Raw genomic sequence first — 26,590 nt, 5'->3', positions numbered from 1 at the left:
AAGAAACATGCTGCATCAAGCCAGCCAATAGTCTACTCAGGCACTTAAGCCTTCACATCTACACTGATGTGAAACTGTTCTTTTTTGTGCGGTTGAACTGTATATAAATTTGCACTCATGCGTTCCACTTTGCAATAGCTATCATATTGTCGACCTTTTGGTACAGGCCTACCACCAGCAGTAGCGAAACCGGTGCAGGTGTGAAAGTGAAGCAGGAGCCGAACTGGGACTCCGATCCAGAGGACGAGCGGTTACGAGACCTCAAAGAGCGAGACGAGTTTGCGGCCCGGCTACGTGACCGAGACAAGGAGAAGACGCGCAACATCGTTGAGCGCTCTGACAAGAAAGTACGTGAGATTCTCACCGGTCTTGCTCTCTGTTTTGCTTTCTTGCATTGTTTGCGTTGTACATTTATCTGGAAACATTACCACTGTAACTGTTTACGAGGGCAAATCCTCAAGCCCCCAATGTAATGCAACATATCGTGTTCTGTAAGTGGACACTTACAGAATACCACCCCTGGTGTGCAGATGGCGATGACAGAAAGTGTGCTCGGCCATAGGGTCCTTTTGTCACATCAGCTTCTGTTGGTTTAACCACAACTGAAGGTGATGTCTGAGAAACAATTGGTTTGGAATGTGTTACAGGCATGGTGACATGTCTTGGTAGTTGTGTCTTTTTACATTGCTGGGACGGATTTCCAGTGAGTTGCTGCTTTTAATGTGTCAGCAACAGTACCTGAAGGGTAGCACACCTCTGATGCTCCGTGCGTGCGCAGGCGTTTGAGGAGGCGGCCAAGCGGCTGAAACTGGAGGCCGAAGACCGGCAGCGACTTCTGCCTAAGCTGCGAGTGGAGTCACGACGCCAGTATCTAGAAAAGCGGAAAGAAGACAAACTGGTTGAGCTGGAAGCTGACATTCATGATGAGCAGTTCCTCTTCTCAGATGTAAAGTATGTACCTTCCTGTCAGGCCCGTAGCCAGGAATTTTTTTCGGGTGGGGCCCACTTGCTGAAAGCATTGACTATTTGAGAAAAACGCCTATTTTCATTATTTATTTTCGGTAAAACACCATGTATTATAAAAATTTGTGGGGGGGGGGGGCCCTTCCCCTGGCTACGGGCCTGCTTCCTGTTCTAACACGACCTTATTGCAGGGCAACGGTGTGGGCTCTAATTGAATGGAGTAAAGAATGTCTCTTATAATTGAGAGACCTGAATGTTCACCTTGCAAGGTGGTTCTCCTTCAAAACAGAGATGCAGTGGGGCATTAATTACTGATGTTGATTCTGCTTTCTTTTATAGCTGCAGCTGGTATTAAAGAGACCTTGCAATACTTTTTTATAAGTGATATGGTATACCTTGCTGAAGTAGTAGACCCTTTCTGCTTTGCTTTTTTTTCTTTTTCGAGTGTTTATTGGTTGGTGCTGATTATTCTAATATGGTCCTGTAAATATCTGGTGTTTTTATATTTGAATTTAGTTCCACAATTGAATGAAGAATTATGTTTAATTTGGTTTTTGTAATATACCAGGGTGTCTACTGACCGGGAAAACCGGGAATTCTCAGGGATTTTGGGTAGTCTGGAAATTCTCAGGGAAAACTCAGGGAAATTGCGCTCCCATCAGGGAAAATCCACAGTAACTTTATTGAAAGGCAACGAACGTCGCGGTAGCACTGGCTCGATATTTTGTGAACGCATTTTTCAAATCAAACGACCGCTGCTGCTGCGGGGAAGTGGCGCACTTGGATGCTGTCATCGCCTTCGGAGCGGTGAAGTGGGAGAGAATCCGGCTAATGCGTGGCATGCGGGAACCGCGAACCACGACACGTCGTATCGCGCAATGTTGTAAGGGTGTTTTGTGAGTACGCGGTGTAGTTCTGTAATCTTTCTCGCGCGTGCTGTGCATTAGCGTCCGATATGGTGTTTTAGGGGCGTAGCTCCTCTTAGTCTAACCTTGTCACGTCTGTTGTCCGGCGTATCTCCCGGCAGCCGGCAGTATGTATCTGTCCGGTGGTGGTGGTGGTGGTGTGTGGCGTGACCACCCTTACTGCGCATGCGCATACTCTCTCCACACACCTCCTCTCCACTCCCCCTCACCATTCCCCATGTCTTCTACCCCTCTCCCTTTTCCCTCTCGACTCTCCCTCTCCCCTCCCCCTTTCCACTCTTCCTCTGAAACGCGGGCTAGACATGCCGAAATTCTCTCCTGCGCAACGCCGCGATGAGCTCGAGCGCATGCGCGTCCCCTCCCCTTCTCTCTCCTCTCCTACACTGCCCCCCTCTCGCCCGCCTGTCGACCGCGTTCCCCGCTCGCCCTGTGAGAATTAACGGCCAGGCTAGATGGAAGATACGACGCGCGTAGCGTCCCTCTTCGCGTTCCACGACGCGAGGTCGGTAGCATGCCCAACGAACGCCAGCGGAACGCGATCGTGCAAGTGCTCCGGCTTCGCATCGCCTCATGGTTCTCCTACGGTACCCCCCCCCCCTATCTTGCCTCGCGGCGCAGCGGCGGCGACGCAGGCAGCGTCGCGAGGCAGCGTCGCGGCAGCGTCTTGATTGAAAAAACCGACCGCTCGCGCTGCACAACGGTTCACTGACCACCCCGTATATATAGGCACTGGATTTTGACCTCCAAGGTAGTGCGTGTGTGCGATTTCTCCTGTGCGTGATTAAACAATGAAAATTCACAGCCTACATGTAAAATTAAAGTGAGCTGCAAGTCGTCATAACTCTCATCGAACCTTTAGTATAAACGCGCCCGGTCTCACGTCGGTGATGATGTACTGGGCAGAATTCACGGAAGATTCACGGTTTACCGATGAACCTCCGCAGCTTCGCCCACTCATCATAATTCACTCCGTGGATATGCTGTGATTTTTTTGTTATCGCCGCGTGTCAAGTAACAAGCATCATTAGTTGTAGAAGCGGTAGCAGTAGATGTAACGAGCTTGAGTTATCTTGCAAGCGATCGCGATCGTGCAGGAAGCGGATGTCTTCGACAAGGCTCATATCTGGCAAGCCATCCCGATCGCCGAGAAAAAAGACGACGCTTGTTGGCTGTTATTGGAGAGCTCACTCGCTCTGATCCCAAGCTTCAAAGATGCTATTTAGGACTCTGTGAAGAATATAATAAGTTTCCAGGCGAGAGCTAGCATAACTAACGGGCCCATTCACAGCAAGTGAAAGCTTCATTCTTTCTTTTTTTCCCGATGAGGGCACTGCTCAAACAAGCTTCAGGCAGTCGACTGATATTTTTGGGGCTACAGCTCGCAATTACCAGCCACACCACGTGGATGTTTGCCAAAAAGCCGAATTACAAAACTTTTCAGAGCCATGGCATAGCGGCGACCGAAATTCGCGACACCGGCACGGGTCCCACATGCTCGATTCGACGCGCGATGTCGGAAAACAGTAACGTACGTTTCCACCATAATCGGATGTGCCGTAATTCAGGCTGTAGCCGTGCTTTCATGCGATCTTAGCCCGCAGCTATATTGCTTTTTTTTTTTGCGATAGCAATTATATAGACACTCCGACGCGAATTTTTTGCCTTCGCCATGATCTTCCTTGTAAAGTCCAAATCGCGATTACATCACCCCGCGCGTCGTATGCTCCATGTGCGAGTGAAAGTGCGCGAGCGCTGCCGACGAACGGGGCTTAAGCAGAGATGAAACGAGCCGACCCTTTCATTCGCGCGATGGGCACATGGAGATAGGAGCCGGCGTGTTGGGAAGGTGGTGGGGGGGGGAGGGGAGGGGGGCTGCGTGAGTCCGACAGGAAGTGCGTACTTTGTACCAGCGTGCGTGGTCGCGTGCGCCGCGGTATCTTTAGTGGGGATCAGCAGACGGCTCATACCTTTGTAGGTGTTGTGCTCTAATTGCAAAACTTTCGTTGAAGCCATAGCAGTGGCAGATCCCGGGGGGGGGGGGGCGGAAGCGGCGATCGCCCCCCCCCCCCTAAGCCAGCGCCCGCCCCCTCCCTTCAGTGCCTGTCGTCCACCTCCTTTGTCAGGCTGCTTGTCGAGTTTGCCCCCTTTGTCAGGTTGCTTTGCCTGCCACTGTCCAAAAGGGGTAAAGAGAATCTTGTCCCTGCTCTCTACCTCTCATCGCTCTACCCTTTCCTGCTTCCCTATGCACATTTCCAACGAAGGCTTCTTAGGCACCGCCATAATCCCCTCTGGGCTGTTGTAAATATGCGTGACCCACCAAAATGCACTGCTGAGCGGGGGGGGGGGGTAAAAAGGCTTCAGCCTCCTTTGTACCCCCCCCCCCCCATTATGTACCTGAATCCGCCCCTGAGCCATACATAGATAGGGAACTTCTCTTAGTGCAGCTGCTGCGTTTCCTGAAGGAGCGAGCTGCTAGCCTATATTCATATAAAATTCCTCTTTGTTGCTATCGGATTTACTATTTTGCTCTCGCGGTGAAACTGTGACTCTTTTTTTCTAACGTGGGATGGTTTTCAATGTTGTGCGTTCGTAGAGAGCAAATGGATCGGTTGGGCAACATGATAGCAAAGGTGTTGCATTGCTCTAGGCAATGCGCGAGGATTTGACAACAACCCGCAGCAGCAGAACAAGCGCAATTCCGCAGTGCATTAAACCCGCATTTGTTTCGTCTTTACATGTGACACTCTGGCAAGGCATCTAACTGTGATTGCTGCAGCTCACGATCAACAAAATTGATTTTTTTTTTCACGCAAAAAAAAAAGGTTTTTTCGTGTTGCCATATTAGTCGAACATTCTTGTGGCATTTTCAGTTTAAGATTAATCCTTCAGTAACCATGCCTTGCATGAAAGGTCGAATTTCAGTTTAACAAAGTTTCGATATAACGAAGTGAGTTGCCGCTTTTACAAACTTCGCTGTATTGAGGTTTATCAGTTCTATGTACTATTCAAATGGGATTAAGTCGTTTTCATTTTCTAACATGCGTATTAGAGAGTGACACCACCGAGCGATATGGTCTCTACCCATCTTGACATAAAACAAAGTTCTGTTTCACTCAGGGAATTTTAGCAAAAACACTCAGGGAAAACCTGGAAAACTCAGGGAATTTAGAAATATCAACTCGGTAGACACCCTGTATACGCACAAACCTAGTTTGTGACAGTGCATTTTGTACTGTACTTAATGTGCAGTTTTATTTATTTTTAATTGAAACATCATCCACTGCAACTTCGTGAAGAAAGTTATGAGAATGTATTTGCAATCAAACTCTTTAGTGAAAGGCATGTACTATTACACACACTATATAAAAAAATCTCTTAGAACGAATTTTGAGGATACTAGTGAGCAATTTTGGGTGTCATGGAAGGGTTTGATTGTGTACAAACATCATGCAGATTGACCGATCGTGAACGTAAGGAGTTGGAGTACAAGCAGAAGGTTCTGCAGTTGGCCAAAGAGCATGACAAGGCGCGGGAGCTGGAAAAAGTGCAGCGATACCGCATGCCCCAGGAACGCAAAGGCAAGGCAAGTACTGCTCATGCTCGTAATAAACCCTCTCAAGTTGTTGTTGCATCCCTTCTAACCATTGGCCGAAATTTTCACTCTTGTACATTTTGCTTGGGCAAGGGTGCATACTTAGAAGGAAAAAAAAAGAACTACGAAATAAATGTCTACATACATCATAAGTACACTTCCTATATTGCCTCAGCTTTCTGTAAACGAATGAATTCCCAGTATGTAATATAACCAGAAACACCTGCCTTACTCCATTGACACTGTAAGGGAGGAACCTTACCTAGCTTTCAAGTCTACTGTTAAAAAGCATATCTATGTTGCAGATGAACACATCGTTCTCTGCATTTCCTAGGATTGTACTCACCAGGTTGCTAAAAGTGAACCCGAACAAAAAACCACACCTGAAATGAGGTTTTGGCTGGAACAGAAGCCAAACCAATACTATTCTTGGAATGTGTCTGAAACCAAAGCAGACCTGAACTGGAAATGATGTTAGCTTTTGGTTTAGAACAAAGCAGTTCAAAGTGTCTGCAACTGCAGAATCTGCTGCCTGTGCTGGCAACACTGTTCAAAGATGGCTACGACATCCAGGATTATGGCAACACTTTCACTTAGCTCTGTGCTGAAGTTTCTGGATTGTGTCATTTGAATCGTAGTGTTTCGTTGAAGGCAAAAGGGTGCTTTCTGCCGATAACCTTATATTGATTCAGTCTGAAGGATATTAGTGATGAAACTGCGGAGATTATTACATTGTACAGTCAAACCTCGTTAATATGTACCCACTTCAAACGTACTAACGGTTAAAACGTAGTTGCGACGAATCCCCGACAGAGTCTCATAGAGCCTAATGCATTCACTGACCACTTAAGGGGGGACGCGGCTTTCGTATCGCGAAAAATGGCAAAAAAATCGATTTTTTGAAAATCACATTTTCAGTTTCTGTAGCCCTTTTTATATCCGATTCCAAAATATCTTCACCGAAAACCGCGTAGAAGTGCTATAAAAAAATTGTTGCGCCTGCCGAGGTGGCGAAAATTATTGGGGAAATCGCAAAAAAACACTGATTTTCAAAAAATCATAGCTTCGCAACGACGCCACCGGGCGCCGATATCTTGGGCTCATCGGAAAGCGCATTTCTCCGTCTTCAAATTCCCCGCCGCAGCTGGCTCCTCCCTTCGAAAACAAGCGCACAAAAAGCAAATGTTCGAAGGTCGTTTCGAGCCCTCCGATTGGCCGCGTCCGCCATGTTGCCCCAGCGCGCCTCGCCATTGGTCCGATGCTCGCTCCGGGAGATCGTCGTCTGCAGCTCGTGCGTCTCGAGCTCACGGCTGTCGGAAGTCGCGCTACTTCGTTGCGTGTTCGCAATCGCTCTGTGTTCACGGCTCGACGATAACTTTTAACAAGAACTACGTTTTAGTTTGGAGCTACTAGCGGAAGCTCGGTGGGATTACGATGGCGCGCCGCACTCGTAGCGAACATCGCAAACGCGCGTCTCGGACCGACTCTCTAGCGTTGACTCGTCGGATCCGTGGTTGGAGGTTCTGCTTATGCGCACTTCGGATGTCGTGACGAAGATGATCGCAGGACGACTCTTTGTACTCGCGACTACGCATTAAGTACTTTGAAACATCGGGCACCGCGGCCGGCGCGTCTACTGCTCGGAGTCGTCACTAGGCCTAACTCCGCTCACGGCGTCGGCACGCGAGACGAACCTCGAACTTTGCGGGCAAGAGCAACGCGTTAGCGGACTCGCGGCAGTGTGCTTCTTCGCAAGGAACGAAGCGCTTCCCCCGCCGGCTTCTCGGTACAGCGGATGGTCATTTTACGCATCGGCAGCGGACCCCACGGCCAAGCTCGTCGCGCAGCGGGCGCGCGTCGGCGTCCCGCAATGCGAGGCCAAACACGTTGCGCGCCTATTTTTCGTCGCCGCACCTAGGCATATTGCGCATCGTCACCGAATGCCGCCACCCAGCACATCGCGTGCTGTCTTCCCGGACTATGCGGCCGAGCACTTAGAGGTGAAATAAAGCACTGTTGATGCAATTTAGGCGCGCTTGGAGCCGTGCGTGGTATCGCCGTAAGCGCTCATGAATCATCTGAAAAAAATAAAAGCCTTGCAGAAAACCGTGTCCGCGACCGGATGAATGATGAAGCGCATCGCAGGCGAGGTTTACAAATTAGCTTGACGAGTGAAACAGGGAGATGAATTCATATCTGCCCAGTTCGCGTCTTGAATAAACTGCTATGGAATTCCTATTCCACCAATGTCTTGGCCATAACTGCCTGTTATTTAGGACGAAGTGATAGGTTGCCATGATGAGAGCCGCTTTTAGTATCCTATAAAAATGATTCAATGATCAATTGCAATCAAGACTGTTAATTATGTTAATGAGAGCATGAATACAAGAAAGCTGGCAAATCATCATAGTACATGACCTACTTGAATTACAATATCTTGTTTTTTGTCATGTCTATTACACCACTTCATAACTTCGTTTAAAATTCATGCTACATGTTCTTTGTATATCAGAAAAGGATTTTAAGAAAAAAGAAAGAAAACAAAGGCACAACCGATGAAAGGCCACATGTGCAGGAGGTCCAACCTTATAAAACACCTTAAAGATCGCAATCTTCTTGTGTTTTAGAGAAGCAAGGCACCTCAAACTAAAGACAGGGCACTCAAGAAAGTGCACATTACGAAGGACTCAAAAGATTACGACCCCAGTGCCTTTTGATGAAGTAATATCGTTGGTACAACTTTAAAAGCCGTTTTCTCAAAACGACTTTTCTTGCTTCCTGCTTCGCTTGTTCCGCTGATTTCTCACTGACCGCTGGGTCTATTTCAGTTCCGTTTTTTGTTCTATATTCCTTGAAGCACAGTTCAGGGCGTGACATTCTTGCTTTTTCAGTATGGCGTTTTGATAATTAGCTATTTGACGAGTTGCACAAAGCCTCGATGCCTGTTGCGCAGTCACCTCATGAAAAAGGAAAACTAAAAAAAATTTTGTTGCAAATAAAAAAATCTAAGAATGTCACGCCCGCAATCAGACATCTTAGAATGCATAGCACTTTGAACGAGTTTCCTATCGCATTTTTTAAGCGAGTCAGACTCGGAACAAGAGCAGAAGGTGAAATATATTGTAAATCAAAAAGTTGTAAAGATATATTCATGAAATTTCTACAGTAGCCTTAAAACAACTTTTCAAATAAGTGTGCCAATTTTCATCAAAATCCATGAAGAAATAAGAAAGTTGGTATCGAAAGCCACGTCCCCCCTTAAGCCATAGTGCTTCGTCCTACGCCTACCGGTTAGTGCGTACCCTGCGTACCGCGACAACTTTTTGTGGCATAAAATTTTGCTGCGCCGCTAGACTTCCGGACGCCATAACGTGCCGCCAAAGGTGTTCCGTATTTTCGAGAATTGTGTTGATCAGTCGATCACTGATTCCGACTTCCGCGCGATTGCGGCGACGCCTTTGCGGGTAAGCATCGGGAAAGAACGAAGGTGAGGCGGCGACCACTGACGAACGCGCCAGCATGGCTTATGATTATCGCTGGCAACCTTATCACAATAGGTATCTTCAGATATCTGCTCGGGCACGCGTGCGGCGCAGCACTACTTTAAGCCTACTGCACGCCTTTAATAGGCGACAACCCGCATGCGCTGGGCCGCCAATCCCTGCCGCGTCGTTGTGCGAGGCCGTGTTCAAGCGCGCGCTGCTTTCTAAAAATGAAAGCAGCTCGCTGTTGCAGAGTTGAGCGTTGCTGGTTGCGGGCGACGCGAGACCTCTTTGCATTGATGCTATCACACTAAACGCAAGCGTACGGCACAGCAAGCGTAGCGTTGTTGTAACAATACTGCACGCTTTTATTGGGCGACCACCCAAACGCGCTTCCGTCCACTTCCAGGACCTCTAGAGCATCGCGAAGTGCGCATCGCTTGCAGGAAGTTCGTCATCGCCGGCATCTGTGCACGATCTGGAGCGAAGTGGGTACGAAGAACACTCCCACGACAAATGTGCGCGTGCGGACAGCAAGCGGCCCGGCAGTGACGGCGTGAGCCGAGAAGGTGACGCGCTGCACGCAACTAGCCAGGAGACGATCGGCTCCACGCAGCCGTACCGCGTTTCACTGGAACTGCGTCAGTTTTTGTTTAGAAGCAGATCGCTGTACAGACGCACACACATATATCGCGGAAAGCCGACACTGTCCGTTCTGTCGCTATGTCGGTCACTGCGTACACCGGACCCTGTAATAGTTCCGAAATGCTCCTTGGCGTTCGCCACCGCGTGCTATCGGCACTACCGGACGGTCGTGCGAGAGTGCCGGAATCTTTTCTCCAATTTGGCAAAAACAAAGAAAAGGCTTTGCAGTGAGCAGTTTAGGCAATATATTTGCTGTGGCACTGTATTTATTTCTTTGCTGGCGGCGATGGCATACGCGAGGAGATGCAAATTTTTACTTGGTGGTTAATGCGTACTACCGTTTAGTGCGTAGTTATGCGGAGTTCCCAGCAGGTACGCATTAACGAGGTTCCACTGTACATTGCATGCCCAACGCAACTATTCCTTACTTGGTGTTAATGTGGTTTCTTTTGAAGCCATTCTGGATGCTTGCTCATGCGCTTTGTGTTGTGCTGCTTCAGGATGACATTGAGGAGTATGTCGAAGTCGATGAGCGCGAGCAAGTGCCACAGGCAGAGCAACGCAAGTGGGAGGAGGAGCGAATGGGCATTGCCCGCATGCGCTTTGGTGCAAAGGATGCCAAGGAGAAGCACAAGGTGAGTATTGTGGCTACCCTTTTTGTCTGTAGTCAACGTGTGTAACCTTCATGGGTTGCTGCTCAGCTTGCCCTGTGACAGGTGCGGTGAGTTTTATCGCCTTGTGTTATGAGTGATGTGAGACTTGGCCACCATTGTTCCCAGCTCATCATCACAAGCTTACCCTTGCAATAGTGTGGTTAGCGGGGCTAGTCGGTATGAATTGATCCTAAAAAAAAACAGCGCGAAAATTGAGACAAGGCTCACGGAAAGGTATGGACAAGAACAAGCACTGACACCCTTACAACCACAGCTTACGATCAGAGCATAAGAGGTGTGGAAGGGAGAAGTGATACAGACGTATGAGGCCTGGCAGTGTTGAAAAGGCTGGGAAACTGATTACACAGTCAAACCTCATTACAATGAACCTATATTTAAAAGTCCTCAATAGAACAAATTATTTCTGCTTCCCAATTTTGATTTCGTTTTTTTTTTTTTTCGCTATTGAACAAAGTAATTTTTTCACATGATCTCGATACTATAACAAAATTTTCTGCTATTCCAAGCACATACTCGGGGCATCGAGGCCAGTGACTTTAGCAAGAATTTAAAGAAAGTCGACCAACGCAGAGTTCACGTGTATATGTCCTTTCGCGTGATAGTATATTCAAGTAGCAGAACCACTGTCGCTCGCTCAAGAAACACTGCTGCGCCGTATATTGGGGCCATGGGATGTGAGGCCACCCACACATCGGAGCCAAATTCAGATCTGGAAGTGTTTGAGAAGGTTGTTCGCTGAAACCCGAGAAGGTTTCATAACATTGGTTCAGAGTAAAAGTACCAAATCTTGGAAAGATGTTGTGTACTAAAGGCACTTTAACTCATGTCTGGAGCTGGAAAAGTATACTGTGTCAGTTACATTTTATTTACGGAGTAAGATATACAGCAGCACCGACTCTGCCACCGCGCAACGCATTCGCTCGGGACGAGTCGTGCAATGAGGATGCGGGGTCTAGTTCGTTCCTTTGCTCTCTCCCTTAGGTCCTCTTCACGCTTTCGCGCGTGCTTTCTCATTCCCTTACGCTGCCAGCCAACCACTCAATTTGCATAGTGCCGTCTGTCAAGGCACGTGGAAATCATTCAACAACTTGCTTTCATGTGCGCATGCACTTACTCAGGGATGCCAGTAGCAACGGTAACGCAGAGCAGACGACAACATGGATAGGCAAGCAGACGCTGGGATGCCACAAAGCACGACTGTGCACTGTTGATATAGTAACGACAGAGAGACCCGCGCTTGGCAGGCCCACGTCTATGCTCCTTTGACGAGTTGGACCAGCCTTTCCTCAGTCGTGGTGCCATCTGGTGAACAGGTTTTAAAGAAGGAACCGGCATCCCAGAATGTGTCCTTTCCAAACAAGCGGAGGCGGCGCTCCTGTCTTATCTTATTCCGTGGTTTTATTTCAAATGACACTTTCGTAGGTAGCTACTAGGAAAGCTACTAATGAAATACTATCACCATCAGTGACCTGGGAAGCCAGTGCGTTCTTTTTTACCACTGAAATACCAAAACCTCGACTTGGCAACCTATCAATGCGATGTAACAAATTTTTCTGCTGCAAGTATGACTTCGTGACATTGAGGTTTGAGTGTATAGTACTACTAGTTTATGAAAGCATGGTTCGCAAATGGGTGTGGCGACTCACATTTTCTTTTTCACTTTCATTGCATGCATTTAATATTTTCTGGGACACAAGAGACAAGAAGCGCCCGTCCCGTCTTCTTGTCTCTTGTGTCCCATCTTTTTTACGCTCTGCTTTTATTTTCAGACAATGCACCAACTCGCCCAGCAACGCATTCTATTAACCCAGTAACCAGATTTAAATTGTCTTTACTCGCATAATGATCACACTTTTTTTTTTTTTTCAAAAATATTTATGCAAACTTAGGGGTGCGATCATTATGTAGGGTAAATTTTCCATGGAAAAAGAAGTTTAGATTATCTAGGTGCTTGTCACTGATCCCGTTAATCGGGTTTGGCAATCGCCGGGCGGATTCTAAGGGCTGGCATCTCGGCCCTTCGAAAACGCACCACGAAAGCGCGGACAATTTAGAGTTGCTCCTTTGGTGTGCCAGCGAACACCGGTTGTGGTCCAAAGACCGAGTCAGAGCCGAGAGTCGATAAGATAACACAAACGAAAACAAAATATATTCTCAGTTAAGGCAATACAGATATCCCAAACACATGCACACTCGGCTGGTACCAGTTACAGCTTCACAATATAACTCAGATGTTGTTTATGCAATGGGAACTAAACAAACAGATCGCACGCTACAAATGCAATCTCATGCATTACAGTATAACCTCATTACAACAGACCTTCATAGTGAAGAGGATTTTGGTCTGTTGTAAAGGGAGTATGTAAAATCCAAGTACTGTTACAACAGACTTTCATGTAAACACGGAATGGGTCTGTTATAACCGGAGAGAATTACGAGTCACAAACATGGTCTTATTTTTAACGGGGGACCAAAAAAAATGCGATTTTTGGAAAATCGCATTTTCAGTTTCTGTAGCCCATTTCTATCTGATTCCAAAATATCTTCAATGAAAACTACGTAGAAGTGCTATAAAAAATTTGTTTTGCGTCTGCCGACTTGGCGAAAATTGCGGAAATATAAAAAAAAGCGTTTTTCAAAATTATAGCTCGGCAACGGCGCAACTGGGCGCCACAATTTTGGGCTCGTCGTAAAGAGCATTTCTCCGCGTTCAAGTTCTCCATTTCAGCTGGCTCCTCCATTCAGTAACAAGCGTGCGAAAAACACGTTTTGGCTGCTTCTGCGGTATTACCGCAGAAGCAGCCAAAACGTGTTAATGCTCGCTTCGGGATCGTCGTCTGCTGCTTGTGCGTCGCGAGGTCGTGGCTGTCGAAAATTGCGCTATTTAGTGACGCATTCGCACTCGTTCTGTGTTTATGGGTCGACGATAATTTGGAACGCTTTAGTTGGGCAGCTGCAAGCGGAAGCTCAATCATCAGATTACGATAGCGCGCCGCACTCGTCGCGAACATCGCAAACGTGCGACTAATAGCATTGACTTGTTGGACCCGCTGTTCGAGGTGGTTGTTATCAGCACTTCGAAGCTTATGACGAAGACAACCGCGGGACAACTCCTTGTACTCGCAATCGAGCATGATGTACTTTGAAACATCGGGCACCGCGGCCACGCACATCGCAACCGAGCTTTCTACTAGATGTCGTGGTTAGGCCTAACTCCGTTCACGGTGCCGATGTACGAGCCAAATCCGAACTTTGCGGACAAGAACATCGCGCTAGCGGACATGCGAAAGCGAAGAAGCCGTAATGTCCTTCGTCTCAAGCAACGAATCGCATTGCCCGCTGGGTCCTCAGAACCGCGGATGGGCATTTTGCGCATCGGCAGCGGACCCCCCGGCCAAGCTCGCCGCGCAGCGACCGCGAGGAGAAGCGGTGGCAGCGGCTCGCAATTTCGCGTGTCAGCGTCCCAAACGCAACACCAAGCACGCTGCGCGCCGTTTTCTCTCTCTCTCTTTTTTTTTTTTTTTTTTTTTTTTTTTTTTTTTTTTGTCGCTACAGCTAGGCATAGCTGATCATTGACAGACCGGGGATCGGCGGCCTTCGTTCTTAAATCGGTACGTCGATATCCGCGGTGCGCTGCTCCCGTCCCGAAAGTATGCTAAGCGATGTTTGAAGTCGGAAGTTAATGACCGTGGTAGAAAAGTCCGCTCAAAAGGAGTCCTGACCGCCTTGCTGGCCTGAAATTTCAGTCAATTATATCCGAATGTCCGTTCTACCAGAATCCGTTGTAAACGAAGCTCAATCAGTGGGACTAATACGGAGGTCGGCATAACGCCGCAAATTGGTGTGTAATATCCGAATGTCTGTTGTAAACAGATCTGTTGTAACGAGGTTATACTGTACAACTATTCAAGGACAGTTAAAGTCCTGAATATACAATGGCGTATCCAGTCCACAATTCTTGGACGGTAATCGAATGCTTCTCTTCAAGGAAACACTCACGCCAGCTGCAGCGATGTCTGTCGCAGTTCAACCATCGTCGTAACTTGTCACGGCTCACACGGCGTCGTCCTCTAATTCTTCCAGATCAACGATCGACTGACCACACACCATCATAACCACATCTTATTTGGCTAACGGAGCCACACTCGGCATAACTTCACCATATCCCGGCCGACTAACTCACTCACTCCTTCACTGTCTGACTGACTGTCTGGTCGTCATCGCACGCTTTTATCTCCTCTCCCCAGGGTTCTAGAAGAGTCGGGAGCGTTCTCCTTCACGTAGCACAGCCAAGGCTAGGGAAAGGGCGAGAGCTTTCTCGTAGGTTCGAATCGTGGCGGCGTCGCTTGGCATTGCATCATGCTTCTCTTCCAGACGTTTCCACGCTTTGCTGGGCGTTTGATCTCGTTGTCTGCTTCTGGCTTGAGTGGGTGAGGAGGATGCGGCGCGTCGGCGCCTTTTGATGCTTGTTTTTGCGTCGTTCGCGCTTTTTGGGCGAGCGGCTCGCGCCGTTCTGTCTCGCAGCCGTTTAAAAGTGGCCGCGCGCGCGCTTTATGGGCGCTCGTTTGTGACAGTGCTTTATTATGTGGTGCCCTTTTATTTTTCTCTCATTCTATGACCGACTCCTCACTTTTATGCCTAGTCCGAGTCCCCACTGCCATCCGCAACATTCGTTGTCGGAGCTGGCAGTGTTTTCTCTATGGGCGTTGTTGCATTCCCATAGAAAGATGAGACAAAACCTTGCAGTGTTGCCTGGGGCATTTTAGTCACGCCTGATCTACACAAAGTTGTTTTTGAGCACCTGCAGTGCCATAACTTTTTAATTTAGTGCCGCTACGACCGATAAAAGCATTGGCCTGCACACCTGGCAAGTGATCACTTTCGGTGAGATTTTGGAGAGATTATTGCTGGATGCAATGATGTCACTGAGTGATGACGTTTCTGGCCTGTTGTATTAGCACGGTTAGTACAGTGCAACACCGCCATGACCCGTAGACAGCCGAACGCCTTACAGTAGTACCTCTGAAAGTGATTCTCTGACACTCAGCGAAGTTCTTGTTTACAGATAAAACCACCAATAGGTAAAAACACACCAAGAGTACTAAACTTACGCTGCACATTTGCACGACAAGTCACAAACACAAGAAACACAGAGGCAAGGCAACGCAATCAACATCAGACTGCGGGGAGCATGGAAGCACCTGCAATGATGATAAGCCTACACCAGCAGGACAGTAGTGGCGACAGCTCTGGGCAAGAGACACAGATTTTGAAGGCCTTACATTTGCAAACTGGTTAAACATAAGGACGGCTTATCAGACTGTGGTAAGGGAGTGGTATACTCTGTTTCTCTTTCTTGTGGTAACAGCTAGGTATATTGGGCAGAATGGCCGCTGTCTCAATGAGAGGTTGAACGACCACCGCTTATTAATGAAAGGACAGCCTTCAACGAACCTGTCATTACACTGCCATGATTGTAGTAATTGCAACCCAGTTTTTCGAGGAACCAAGGTTCTTGTGCGGCACAAAGAACATATGACATGTGAGCTTGTTGAAGCTTATTTCATTTTCAGAGCCGAAGACAGCTGTGTCGCCAAGTCCTCCATAGCATTACACAAAGCAGAGATTGGTTACCTTGATGTGCACATGTAGGTTTTTTCTGTTGTTTAGTCACGCACACGTGGTTTCTTACCCTATATATTTTGTGTTTTCAATAAAAGTTTCAGTTGCTAGTACGCGCTTGTGCTGTTCTTTTCTCGCTTTGTCCACGTTTTTTTTGCATAGTTTCCCTAATAGTGTAATACAGTAATCCCACGTTGTAATGAAATCGCTTTACTCGAAATATCGCGTTATTCAAAATTTCTTCTGGTCCCAACCCAAACGCACGCCTATTAAGCCGCATTACTCGAAGCGCCCGAAGAGCTGGACCTGCTTAGAATGAAGTGGCGAACGGAGGCGTCACTGAGCGGCGGTGACTCTTTGTGTGCATGCAGTGTCAAATTAATGCCGCCGACATCTTATGCAGGCACAGAACAGGCTACTAAAGTACCAAACCCACGCCGATGACCACCTAGTAATGGGTACCAAGCGAGTGCCCAGTGCTCCCAGCTGTTTACATCTGCGGAGCGAACGGGAGCTATCAAATTCCATGGTGCAGCATGCCCAAACTACAGTGCAGACCACTTATAACGTAACCGCATATAGTGCAGGACCGGTTATAATGCGGTCTTTTTCGACTCCCGTTTACCCTCCCATAGAACCGCATGTATACGCATACCGCTTATTGTGCAGTCTCCCAAGATGAAATACCGTTTATAATGCGGTAGCGAGTGCGGTTCTCAAAGGAGGTACGCCGCTGGGGAGGGAGCGACGAGGTCGTTACGAAGGGCGAGGGCACGCACAGTAAACGAACGAGGGGCGGAGGGAGGAAAAAGACCGCGGCAGCGCTGTGCGGGCTCGCCGAGTGGGGAAGGATGGTGGTTGCCTAGGCGACGGAGTAGCCTTTGCACCGGCGGCGGCAAGGCTCCGCGGCCGCTCGCCGGCAGTGCGTTCCGCGTGGAACGCACGATCGCGTCCTTATCAAGTGCGCTTTAAAGTAAGTTTCCTGTCGGGAAAAGCGCCGTCGTTATCACACTTGCTACAGATATCGCGTTCGCTACCTCGTCCGCGAATTGAAAAGTTTTGCGGCTTCATGACGCGAGCTTTCGCCTTTTCTGCCAGTGCGCGGACTTAAACGAGCTTGGCGGGCTTTTGTCGCCGTTGATCTCCCGGCCGCGAACACGAAACTTCGTATCACGCGCGCTGTTCTTGGGTTAGTACTTGAGTGCGATCTTTTCGACGCCCGATCTTCATGTTGTCTTGGACAAACTTCCCGCGACAATATGCTGAACCGCCGGCTAGGCCTAATCAGCGTTGGTTGCTTTTCGGTAGCGGTCGCGGGCGATAAAAGTTGCGGTTTGGTGCGGAATCAACGAAACTTTTTGCGATGGCTGCACTTGAAGGGAAGGGAATCATATCGTTAATGAAAACGAGGGCATGGTCGGCACATGCAACTCTCGAATGGTGGTTCCGGATTCGATTGCAATGTCTTGGACATCGCGTGCGCACCCGTGAAATCGAACGATCGGTACCGCTCAGCACGTGAAATTTCGGTCGCGATTCGACATGGTTTCTGTGTAATGCGCATACCTCGAGGTGGCCTGAAACGTAGTCGGCGAATTTCCGCGATGGCACTTTGTTTTGTTTGCTTTTTTCCCCCGTGTTCATTTCGTTGGCAATGCGGGTCTTTGGCGGTTAATTTTTGAATATTCGGATATTTAAGTGGTTGTAAGCGCCCCAAATCGCATATGTCGATTATCGGACACGCGAGGCGACATGCTCAACACGTTTTGCGCAAGTGCAGCCTTTGGAGAAGGTTGTTTTGGTTATAGTGCGGTACCGCTTATAGTGCGGATATTCGCGACTCCGGCGACTTACGTTATAAGCGGTCTATACTGTATTAATTTCGGTCATAATAACATTGTTGGTGTCCCTCGTAATAGAATCTACACAAAAATAGTGTTCCTGGTGCTTTGCGACGCCAGAAAACTGCATTCCGTGAGGTGCGCTGTGTGATTGGCCATGTGATTGTGTAATTCAGAGTACTTTTTTGCACTTGAAAAAGTTTTTCCTTCACTGAATACATTGTGTTTTGACTTCCTCGCAGTTGTTGTGCAAATAAAGCTTTTCTCGAGTGGTCGCTTATATCAAAATACCAGTTATAACGAATTTTTTCGCCGTCTCGCTGACTTCGTTATAACGAGGGATTACTGTACTTCTTTTATGGTTCATAATAAATGCAAGCATTGCCATAATGCGCTTCTCAGTTCAGTTTAGTGTCCCATTGAGGAAAGGTAAAGAAGTACCGACCTTGTAAGATATTCAATGTTTGCTTACAAGAACATGAGCTTTGTGTCTTGAGTATTCACACTTTCTTGTTTACTAACAGAGCTTGTGTTTTTGTGTGTACTGTAGGAAGAGACGTACGACCTCATCTTGGATGATGCCATTGAGTTCGTCCAAGCCCTCCGTGTACCAGGTACAAAGCACAAAGTAAGTGAAAGGCTTTCTAGAAAAAATATATAGTGTTTTGACAAGTGTCTGGGGCAATAACAGTATACATAACTTGTCCTACTTGACATACATAGTTAACAGTTCGGCTCTGGGCTAGTCTTCATATAAATTAATTGCTCTCCTTAGTTTTGGTGACATGTTAGTTGCCGTATAGGTGTTCAGCTAGGGGCAGAGCTGCCAGATGCTACCGAGCTAACAAGCAAATAATCATCACAAAAAAAGCCCAAAATAGGTGGCATGACTCTTGCGAAGAAGCCCAAAAGAAGCGGAAATTTAATTAATTTTCTTATTCTTGGAAATATTTTTAAGTATAATAAAAAATGCCACTCAAATACAAAGGGGAGTTCAAAAAATCACTTTAATTATTTTGTACAGCGAGAATGTGTGCTACTATGAACGAAAGCAGATATTAACTTTTTAAGTTCTCGCCAGGGTAGTCTCCATTCGGTTGAATGCACTTTTGCCAGTGCATGGTTAACACCACTTGTTGATTCCCCCAACGTATGTTTGACATCAACACTCAACTACACAAAGTCGTCGACAAATGCACTATTAGTGAATGACAAACGCGCTATTGGTGAACGTGATGCTGACTAAAATAACTATATTTGCTGGAAAATGTAAATAAGCCCAAAAAGCGCGACAAGCGACTGGAAAATTCTACAAGCAACTCGGCGAAAAAAAGAAGCCCAAATCCGCTTATTATAAGCAGAACTGGCAACTCTGGCTAGGGGCAGTTGCTTGGACGCATGTCAGTGCTCATGCCTAAGGGTCAATTACTGTGTGAAAAAATTGTGCAACAAAAAAATTATGCGAACATTTCTTACAGAAAGTGGGAAATTCCACGCATCTGTGGCATACAAGCATGATGACATAGTGCATCAAAGTCAGCTATGCTTTGAGCAATAAATGGCATGCCATATTTTTGTCAGCTGGGGGAGTGCAGGGTACTCCACTGAGCTCATTCAAAATGGTTTGAACTTTTTACCAAGAGCCTTTAAGGTAGGCCACATCCTGGGAATGAAGCTCAGTTATGCTCAAGAGGAAGATAAAATCTGAATAAAGAAATGGGAGCTGTGCTGTCTGTGTGAATCAGCAGGATGTGTACGTGATGGGGGTTTTTGCTTCCGTAATCTTTCTTCACAGGACAGCAAACCCGAGCCAGAGCTGAGTGAGCAGGAACGCAAAAAGCTGAGCATTCAGGAGACACGTCGCAGCCTTCCCATCTTTCCCTTTCGAGAAGACCTCTTACAAGCTGTTGCTGAACACCAGGCAAGTCTCCTCGTTGGCTTTGTTTGTTGTCTATCATATGTTTGGTAACCACAATTCACTAAGTATGGCTCGTACAGTAAAACCTCATTCATACGTGCCTGCCGGGGACCAGGCATAACTACTACACACTAAATGGTAGTGCGCACTAACCGCCAGGTGCAAATCTCCTGGCTTGCGCTGACACCAAGAATGAATTATAAACGCTGTGCCACATAAAATATTACATATTACCCACTACAATGCCTTTTCTTTCTTGATGTCAAAAGGCTGATTCCGGCTCTTATAGTATGCCGGTTCTCTCGCACGGCTGTCCGACTGCATGCTGTGGCGATGCCAAGGAACAGTTCGTAATTGCATTAAGATGGTCCGGAACACACAGCGACGTGCATAGTGGCAGAGCAGACGGACACATCTATCGGCTTCCCACGATGCGCACGTGCACTTCTGTACCGCGATCTGCTACTGTGCAAAAACTGACACCATTTCACTGAAACGCACTACTGCTGCGTGTAGCCAATCGTCCCTGGCTAGTTGCATGCACCATGTTGCCTACACGGCTTACACTGTCACTTCCGGGCAGCTTTACTGTACCGTTTGCGTGCGTTTTCTGCGGTAGTGTGCTTTGTACTGCTCTACTCCTGACCGTGCAAGGGTGCAACGAGTACCTTGTTGCGTCAACACAGCGACAACTAGCTGTCTGAAAGTGATGTGTACTCCGTATCTCCATGATGCTCTAGTGTTACTGCACGAGACGGTGGCAGCAGATGGAGGAGAAGCACGTTTGTGTGGTCCCCTAATTAAAGCATGCAGTTCATATACAACAGCATAAATAACACTTGCTGTACCACAAGTGCACGTTTGGCGGGATAGTGATAGTGTCAGTGCACCAGTGTCAGTTCTTGGCGCCTGCACCCCCCTGAGCCGCGCTTTTGAAAGCAGTCCCGCACGGGGCAGTAGCGAATGGTGGCGTAGGGTGCTTAGGGTGTCGCCTATTAAAGCGTGCAGTAGACTTAGAATAGCGCTACGTCACATGTGCGGCCAAACATATAGCTGATGCTTATTGCGATAGGGTAGTCCGTGATAAGTCCTGCGGGCACATTCGTCGGCAGCCGACATCTTGCCTTCGCTCTTTTCCAGTGATCATCCACAAAGGCAGCACCACATTCATGTAGAAGTCGGAATCATTGATCAACTGGTCTCTGCAGTTACTGAAATGGTGGAACACCTTTTGCAGTACACTGTGACCTGGGCGAGATAAGGGGCGCGGTTAACTTTTCTGCAACAAAAATTTATTGGGGTACACACTAACAGATAGGCATAGGACGAGCCACTATAGCTTAAGTCGTCAGCGATTAGTACCACATTTTCCCGGGTATAACACGCATGGAATTTATCGAAAATTCAGAGCTAAAGTTGGGGCTATATGCGAATTTCAGTGCGTAAGTTGGCTTCACAGCACAGTTTCACAGGAATGCAAGAAATTAAGCTGCATGTAAATACGGAGGGATCTTTTTTTTTTAATATAATTTTTATTTTTCTGCGGTTTGTAGTGGGGGTGGGGGTTATGTGAAGAGGCAAGTTATACGTGAAAAAATACGGTACATTACGTTCAATATGACTTCGTCAGGGATTCGTCACAGCTAAGTTTTAGCAGTTAGTACGTTTAAAGCAGGTATATATTAATGAGGTTTGACTGCACCATCTCCTTGAACCGCTCCAGCCACTTACTGAAACCAGCAGCAACAAGGTGTCTGCCAAGCTGGAGAAATCTGAAATTGTCAGGGAATTTTTTAAAAACCAGGCCAGGTCATGGGAACTGACTGATGGTAGCCTGTGATACTATCATGGAAACAATCCTTACATTTTATCATAGCCTACACAGTCGCTCCTTCGGCTGCATCCACAACAACCGGCTGAGCAGAAGCATAAAAAAAAAGGCAGTGCATAGCTGTTGCTTCTACATATCACTCAGCATATCTCAATTTGCAAACACATTGCTCACGTTGATAAATTTGTGCTTGTTTATCTTGGCCATGATCTTGTTTGGCTTGAAGGCATTCTGGTTATGCCAGACTTACTATCAGCAGAGACTGCAGGTGTCAGCTCTGCACTTATTGTGTAGGATTTGTTGCTGGGCGTCGAGTTGTTGGCATCTGAGGGAACCATTTTAGTGCAAACAAGAAACAGAGTTGAGGAAGAAAGAGACCTGTTGCTTCCTACTCTTGCTCAACTCTTTGTTTCCTGTTTGCACTAATATGATAGCACAGCATAACTGCAGCAAGGGTAGCATGGTATAACTGCAGATAAATGTGTCATTTCTGTTTCTTAGGATTGTGGAACTTGTGAATACTTTTGTACGCCGTGTCCGTAGAAGAACGAAAGAAACGGGGAATTTAAGGTCTCGTTTTCATTGTAAGACACAACATTATTGACAACTAAGACAATCAAGCCAAGGAAAGTATAGGGAATGTTATTTGTAGTAATTGTGATATAAATGTGAAGAAATTAAAGTGGACAAAAAGTCAACTTGCCGCCGGCAGGGTCTGAACCTTCAACCTTCGAATATCGCGTCCGATGCTCTACCAATTGAGCTATGGCGACGGTCGTCTTCCCATACACTTTATTGGGTATATCTGTGCATTTAAACCTGGGAGTGTTAGCCAGCGCAGCTCGTAGCCATGATGGCAAGTGTGGAGCACTCTTTTTTTTGTCTGCTGGCGTCACGTAACACGTGACCTTTTACGAGCTGTTCTGGTAGACTTGATGCTTCATGTAGTATGCGAGGTATTGTTGGTCAGCTGCCAGCTTGTAACAAGACCAGTACGACTTATCACCCGCAATCCTGCCAAGATAAGCACCTTCAACTGTCTACTTGCTCTACTTGTCTACTTGCTGTGTCTACTTGCTGGTGCGTGTGGCGTAGTGCAGTTGTTGGGAGCTAGCTGCACTCTTTTAATAGGTGATAACCCAAATGTGCCAAGCGACTGTTCATTGCTGCCTCCTGGTGTGTGACCATTCAATGCAACACAATGACCCGCAGTGTGTGTTGCTTGTAAGAACGATAGCAACTCGTCTCCATGTTTAGCCAACACAACTAGATACTTACTGCTCTTGTGGCGCTCATGCATGGACAGTGGTGGAGTGGGTACTAACATTCTCATGTCAAATACGCACATATGGTACAGCAAGCACCTTTGGCAGTGACCACATAATCTTAGTGGGCACCACACTGCACGTTACTAGCCTGTGAAGATCAGCCACATGCCGCAGCAAATATTGCGTTTTAATTAGGGGTGTGCGAATATTCGAAATTTCAGATATTTTTCTAATAGGGTTTGCTATTCGATTCGATTCGCACTGGAATTTTACTATTCGAACTATTCGAAAAGTGACCCCTTCAGATTTTCAATATGCTTCACCTCATTACACTCTCGTATTGCGGCAAAGCTGCCTTTCAAGCTCCGCTACGGTCGCGAATGTATTAACTCAAAGAAACGCTGGTTCCAACATGGAGATGAAAGATGTGGCCGAGGTGGTGACTCAATTAATGCTGTTTTGGACCTGAAATTTGGGCAGGAAGTCCGAAAAATCGGAAGCCGAAGCTTTGTAGCATATAAAATTTCAGATGTTCTTATATATCGATGTCTACGAGGCAGATTTGGAACTCCGGACTGGAAGGGAGCACACCCTTGTCTGCCACATCAGTTGGGTTTCCACAGAAGTTGAAAGAGGAGGAGAGGCTGAGGAAATGGCATCTTTGCCTATCATGTGTAAAGTGTTGTCGGCAACACTTTGGTTTCACCAAATCATGTACATAAATGCAATTCGGCCTCTACATTGCCTCATTCTTGATAAGACAACTATGAAACACCACCCCACCAGTGCTTCATCAGCCTAGCGAAAAGAAACACTTTCATGTTGCTATCTCATAAGAATATGCTTAGGAATCCTCTCTAACTGCAATTTCGCTTCGAAGTATTCGAAAAATATTCGATTCTATTCGCACTCACACTTCAATATTCGAATTCGCTTCGCACCCTAAATTTTGCTGTTCGCACAGCTCTAGTTTTAATGAAGTGGCAGAGGTTTTTAATCGGTCACACATCGCTGTATAAATCTGCACACACGCATTGGGGAAAGCTGGACAAGTCATTCACTCAGCTGCCACAGTCACTGTGTTTCGTATCACACTTTTGAAATGCTCCTTGGTATTGCTACCATTCGCTACTGCATGGTTGAGGCATTATGAGGCGTGCCCACTAAGACACGACACATAATGATAACCACTATGCCTCAAGAGAAAGGTGTTGTGTCGTGCGACCCCTGGTGACATGCTAAGACACCAGTGCTGTTGTGCTCTCTATTCATGCTACTGGGGGGAGCTGGGTCTCTGCCATGCCTCGTTGCTACCACCAACCCGGCGTGGTCATGCCGGTCATGTGACCCGTGCCCCGCTGACCAATAGCCTTTCTTCTTCCTCCTTAAAACCGCTGCAATAAACGCGGGAGAGCAGTCTCCCGTCAGGTCTCGCCGAAGCTTGGTCTCTGCGTCGTCACTCCGCGCGCCCTCCCGTCGTTCGGCCTCTCCGTCGGCCCGCCGCGGGTTACGCCGCGCTCCTGCCTACACAACAAAAGGTATATATAACAGCTGCATTTTACCAGTACTTACCTACTGAACAGAAACCTGGAGGCTTACAAAGAGGGCTCAACCTAAATACAGGACGACGCAGTGAACGTTGGAAAGGAAAATGATAGGTGTAACCTTAAGGGACAAGAAGGGAGCAGAGTGGGGCCAGGGAACAAACGGGTGTTAAGGACATTTTTGTCGAAATCAAGAAGAAGAAATGGGCAGGGCATGTAGCGCTTAGGCAAGATGACTTGGTCGATGTTGTGCCCCAGGATGTAGGCATTAGATTATTTGCAGACGACTGTATTTTGGTTCAAAATATATCCTCTACGGCTGATCAAAACATTTTACAGACACGCGCTAATGGCAATAGATGATTGGTGTAGTAGGTGGGATATGGTGCTGAATTCGAGGAAAACCTGTTCTGCTACGCATTACGAGGAAGAAAACAGCCCGTCAATCTTCCCCAATATTCTTCATTGACTGTCCAGTGTTACAAGTAGATAAATATAAATATTTAGGCATTACTTTCAGCTGCAACCTTACTTGGACACCACACATAACAGACATTTGCACAAAAGCGATCCGTAAATTATGGTTTTTAAAAGAAATTAAAACATGCTCCCTCAAGCGTAAAGCTTTTGGCATATAAAACTTTCATTTTATCTAAGCTCGAATATGCTGCAGTCATATGGATCCTTTACAAAAAAGGACATTATGCTTCTTGAAAAAGTGCAACGTAAGGTGATCAATTTATTTTTAACAAGTATAGAAGACTCGACTCACCTAGTTCACTAATGCAGTTACACAAGATTCCTTTGTTAGAAACAAGAAGAAAGTTGAGCCGTTTAACGTTTTTACATAAAATTATGTCAGGAAAAATTACAATAAATGTACCATGTTGTGTCCAACCAGCTACTGCTAGGACAACCCGTCGTAAACATGACCGATCATTGGCGCCCATATTTGCACGAAACTAATGCCTACAAACATAGTTACTTTCTTAGAACAGTCACAGATTGGAATTCACTGCCTCAGGAGATTTTTACCACTGAAAATTTTGTTACGTCACTGGAAAATTATCTTTTTGGTGTCTAGCGTCCCAAAATGTCATAATGTGTTGTTTCACAGACGTGATGCCTCTTTAGCGTTCTCATGTTTGTCTTTTCTTTTTTTTTTTGCTACGTCACTGGAAAATTATCTTGTTGGTGTCTAGCGTTCCCATATGTTGTAATCTTGTTGTTTCACAGACGTGATGCCTCTTTTATCGTAAGAATGATAGTGTTCTTTTGTTTGCAACAAAGTCATGTATTCTTGTTTTTTGCTGTAACAATTCACTGATGTTTTCTTTTGCCACTCCTGCTTGGACCAGAATGTTGGTCCGCAGTATGTTTAAATAAATAAATAAATAAATAAATAAACAAACAGACTGGATTCCACGAGATGGCAAACGCGCGAGGGGGAGACAGAAAGTTCGGTGGGCGGATGAGATTAAGAAGTTTGCGGGTACAGTATAACGTGGCTGTAGCAAGCACAGGACTGGGTTAAGGGGGGACGTGGCAATGAAAACTATCTTTGTTATTTATGGAGATAAAGCGATGAAATTTGGCATGCAGATGTGATATGTTGTGCTGATATCATAACTGAAATCGGTTTTGAGCTATCTTTTGTAGTTTTTGAGTTACAGCACTTGATAGACTCTCATTGTCATCCCAAAATTAATTAATGAATTAGACATAAGTTCATCAAGATTTTGGCGTAAGGATATTCATAAGGGCCCATTCTGTGCCGTAACGCTATTGGTTTTATTTTTTAATGTTCACATAAGCCACACACAAAATTTTTGAAATTTTCTTGAACATATTGTCTACTTAACAACTTTACCAAAAGCCAATTATGAAAAAATCTGTAGACGTGCAGACAAATATGGACAGCTTTAAGGCCACTCACCAATGTCTCGGATCTAAGCACAGAAAACGGAATGGTTAATCTTTATTTGTTGTGAATGGCACAGGGATGACTGACAGCAACTGTTCAAAAAATGAAGCTGAGAAAATGGAGCTTAAAGAAAATAGAGCTAAAAGCAAGAAAATGGAACTCGGAAGGAATCTGGTTTATTTTTCATTGGAGAACTGCAGCTTTGTGGCTATCTTGAGCTCCATCTGTCCTCCTTACGATGACGCCAATATGGTGGCACTGTGCCAAGGGAAAACTTGAGATTTGCATTTTCTAAAGCCCATTTTCTCATAGTTTTCAATGACAGCATACTAGTAAAATGCTTTTTTTTTTTTCAACTTC

At 46.5% G+C, this 26,590-nt stretch overlaps 1 protein-coding gene across 1 annotated transcript in view; it reads left to right on the top strand.

Annotated features, from left to right (window-relative positions):
• The window catches only part of LOC119392672 (pre-mRNA-splicing factor ATP-dependent RNA helicase DHX16), a 179,757-nt gene that overhangs the window by 110,158 nt on the left and 43,009 nt on the right, over nt 1–26,590 (top strand). The gene's annotated exons all lie outside the window — the stretch shown is intronic.

Source organism: Rhipicephalus sanguineus, chromosome 1, assembly GCF_013339695.2.
Source record: "Rhipicephalus sanguineus isolate Rsan-2018 chromosome 1, BIME_Rsan_1.4, whole genome shotgun sequence".
Lineage (NCBI taxonomy): Eukaryota > Metazoa > Arthropoda > Arachnida > Ixodida > Ixodidae > Rhipicephalus > Rhipicephalus sanguineus.
Note: the sequence above shows the minus strand (reverse complement) of the source record. Positions and strands in the feature narration are given on the sequence as shown.